The sequence below is a fragment of the Schistocerca piceifrons genome, chromosome 2 (genome assembly GCF_021461385.2).
Source record: "Schistocerca piceifrons isolate TAMUIC-IGC-003096 chromosome 2, iqSchPice1.1, whole genome shotgun sequence".
Taxonomy (NCBI): domain Eukaryota; kingdom Metazoa; phylum Arthropoda; class Insecta; order Orthoptera; family Acrididae; genus Schistocerca; species Schistocerca piceifrons.
Genome location: NC_060139.1, coordinates 1051919923 through 1051924357, shown reverse-complemented (window position 1 = coordinate 1051924357; position 4435 = coordinate 1051919923).

Here is a 4435-nt window from a genome sequence, read left to right as displayed (position 1 = left end):
AAGAGGGATTCTTGAGCTGAATTTCAAACTATTTTTCTTGAATCTGTAGCGTCTACTGACCTATTTCGATTTTCTGGACACGTTCTCATGAAGCAAAAGTATATGTTAATCGGAACACACGGTACTTACAGCACATTCATTTATTGCAGTCCAAATCGGAAATGAAGAAGGCCAAGTCTCGAGCAGGATCTCCGGCATCGATGGAAATCCCTCGCCCACCTGTGTTGCCGCTCTCAGCTCTGCCACCGTCAAGGTATTTGCTTAATAATGTGATAAATTTGTTACGTCTCACTTTTTGCTTTTAAGTAGAATTTTGACCAGCTCTGTTTATATCAAGATTTCTAGATCAACTCAACAATTTGAACCCCATCAACTCCATAGGTAGCTCCTAAAGAGTAGGATACCTGAATTTCAAAATCCGTAAACTTTATAACTACTTCACCATTCAGAGACAATAATATTTAATAAAATATTTCTCGCACTGATCTGCGAAAATTAGAACTGAGACAGTTACCTTGCTACTACTGTCTATTGTGATGGTCGCAAACGACAAATACTTAATGTTGTTGATGCTTGAATAGGCATGAAAGGGAGGAAGAAAGTGATGGGAAATAATTACTCATGACAAATTTCGAGGAGGCTAAAAGCACTGGTGAATTTGCCAGTTCCTGCAAAGCAATCGTCGTAATACTTAGTAATCCCAACAGTTCGTATCCACGATAAGCGATAGATCTACGGTAGAGACTCCGTTCCAAACCTTCTCACATTGTAAATTTCAGATGTGATTATCAAGAACTGAACTCAAGATTTCCGTATTAGTTGCCATTTGCATAGTGGTTAGCACCTCTGGTACTTATGCAGGCCTGCTTTTCTTGTACATCGTATGGATGGTTTATATTAGAACATGCACAAAAAAGCCAAGCTTCCTTTTTCCGATCTCCATCTTTTCTGCTATTTAGACAACTTAGTTACCATAGCTCTGTCCGAATGACTTACAGATTATATTTTCTATGTTTTTTGCCTGCAGATATTGGGGTGTGGGAGGGGGGGAATACATTAGTACAAAGATGACACGAGACTTTCGAACTACATGCATTCTGCTCCAACATGCGTTATCGCTCATGTTATGGCTTCGACGTATTTTCCAATAGATCCATACACAGTTGCAGTCAGGTCAAGTCACGGGAAAGCTGTCGTAACACTGCCACGCTTCCGCGACATGACAGTTTGCCCGATTATCAATACAGCACGCATGACCAAATTGAGAAGCCGTCTGTATTAGTCTCATATTTTGTATGATTGAAAAATAACTGCAGCAAACCGAGACTGATGTGCCACAAATGATATTCTATAAATTCTGTATTAACTTCACGTCCTACCAGACCATGTTGTGAGCCCAACTATAACGCACTACAAAAGAGTGCTGCAGTCTCACTTCATACGTAAGAATTTCTCGAAACAAAAAATTCATTTGTTAAGAAATTTAATCAGATATTTATTTTTACAGTACCGTGTCCTCTATACAGTACCTGGAGATTCTAATCCGTCGTCTTGGCTACATTATTTTACTTGACCTTTTCTATTTCGATCTATAGAAACGACTCGTCAATATCAGTCTGACAGTTTTTTACCTCTGTCATCTCTTAGCTCCAGTGATCAAGCAACTAGTATGATTTCTGATGTGATCCATCTTCCTTCTGACATGCCATCATCTCGCTAATCTCTTATCGTTAGAAATTCAGCGAAGAATTTCCTTAGTTCAAGCATCATTCTTTCGCCTCGCTGCAGGTTCCAACAGCCTCCACTTAAAAAAAAAAGTACTATCGTAGTTACGCCTTTCTGTCACTCCAAGTAACTACCACCATGGAGCTTTCCATTGCTGTTGAGCAATCCATGGAGTGTCGGAGTTTTCACAATAAATTGAGTCTCTCATTACCTTAATTCTCAAAGCTAGTAATGTGACATTAGATATATGCTGAGAGAGCTTGGGGAGCATGCCTGAATGCGCGAGCCAATCAGGCAGCCGGTGACAGATGAGAGCTGTCAGAGAAGATTGCCAGGTGAGGGGCGTGCGGCACTTGCCTCTTGCAGCTGTAAGAGAATTGGTTGCCGATTGGCTAACGTTCATGACATCGTACATGGCACGGACAGTCTGTAACAGACCTGCCTAGTAACTTGTCCTGTAAGGAGCTTTATCGACATTTGAACTGCCCTCTTAGATTCCTGCCTAACCACACCCTTGGAAATCGCGACATATTCGGTAAAAGCGCCGAAATTGTCGTGACAAACCAGAACACAAATGCCACTCCTCCTCGATTTACTCGTAGGAATTTCGTTTTTTAATCAGAATGGAGACACAAAATCGAAGAAACTCATTCATGAAGGAATACTCTCTTATATGTAAATAACATCGAATGTTGCAGAACATACTTATATTACATTAATAAGAAAGTCACAGAACTTTTTACAAATGTGAAGCTGGGTAAAAATATTAGAGTACTACATAACATAAACCTACAACGATTTACTTCATAACCCCATACACCTGTCCATTACACGATGGTGAATACACGAAAATTCAGACATTATCCATCATGTAACGATGTCATGAAAGCTATGTGATTAAGTGACAATTATAACAAATCGTACCATGAGTGACGTGCTTGTGATAAATCTTCAGTGTGTCATTGGCTTGAAATGGCATACTATCATAACATACATTTTATAACAGGAATACAATTATAAACGACGAACCCTAGGGCATCCAACTTTTATTGAGTTTCGAGGTCGCTTCGAGTTGCGCTACGACATCATGAACGTTAGCCAGTCAGCAAACCCAATTTCATGACATCCACGAGATGCAGTAGCTTGTGGCAGGAGGTCACAGGAACTCCCGCCTAATTGCCATAGAGCGCGTCCATTATGGCCGGCTCAGTTGAGTTGCCAAAGATGTGAAACCATCACCATGTACGAGGGGCGGTCGAAAAGTGCCCAGCCTGAGATAGTCTCGCACAAGCAACATCTTCTTTTATGATGGCCCAGCTTCGTTACTTTTGCCGGTAGAATGCGTTGTTTACCGAATTGTAATCAAAATAACGAATATCGAGATAATCAAGAATCCTACTGTGATTAAATATCTTCATTTGAAGGAAATAACGCCCAAGAAAATTGCAAAGGACATGCGGAATACACTCAATGACAGTACTCAACTTACGCAGCAGTGAAAAACTGTGTGTCTGACTTCCAACGTGGAAGAAAGAGTGTGGAAGATGCTCCAAGGAGCGGAAAGCCTTTCACCGTTGCCACTGAAGAAACAGTGAGTGCAGTTAACGATACGATTTCTCACAAGGGAACCTCCCCATCGCACCCCCCTCAGATTTAGTTATAAGTTGGCACAGTGGATAGGCCTTGAAAAACTGAACACAGATCAATTGAGAAAACAGGAAGAAGTTGTGTGGAACTGAGCAAAAATAAGCAAAATATACAAACTGAGTAGTCCATAGGAAGATACGTAACATCATGGACTCTGGGACAGCAGGAGCTCCGTGGTCTCGTGGTAACGTGAGCAGCTGCGGAACGAGAGGTCCTTGATTCAATCGAGTGAAAATTTTAATTTTTTTATTTCCAGTTTATGTGACAAACTCTTATGTTTTCATCACTTTTTTGGGAGTAATTATCACATCCACAAGAAAACCTAAATCGGGCAAGGTAGAAGAGTCTTTTTACCCATTCGCCAAGTGTACAAGTTAGGTCGGTCGACAACATATTCCTTTCATGTGACGCACATGCCGTCACCAGTGTCGTATAGAATATATCAGATGTGTTTTCCTGTGGAGGAATCGGTTGACCTATGACCTTGCGATCAAATGTTTTCCGTTCCCATTGGAGAGGCACGTCCTTTCGTCTACTAATCGCACGGTTTTGCGATGCGGTCGCAAAACACAGACACTAAACTTATTACTGTGAACAGAGACGTCAATGAACGAACGGACAGATAATAACTACGCAAAAATAAAGAAAGTAAAATTTTCACTAGTGGGAAGACTTGAACCAAATACCTCAGACCCTTTCATTTGCAGCTGCTCACGCTACCACGAGACCACGGCGCTCCTGAACTTACGATCTCCGTAATGTTGCATATGTGACCCATGGACTACTCAGTTTGTATATTTTGCTTATTTTTTCACAGTTCCACACAACTACTTCCTGTTTTCTCAATTGATCTGTGTTCGGTTTATCAAGGCCTATCCACTGTGCCAAGTTATAACTAAATCTGAGGGGGGTGCCATGGGGAGGTTCCCTTGTCAGGAACGTCGAACATCGTTGCAGCACATTGAAACCACATTTCGAATCTCCCACGGGCGTCCTGAGGCATTGTGGTGGATATTTTGGGATGCCGGCAGTTTCATGTCGGTGGGTCCCGAAGAACTTGAGT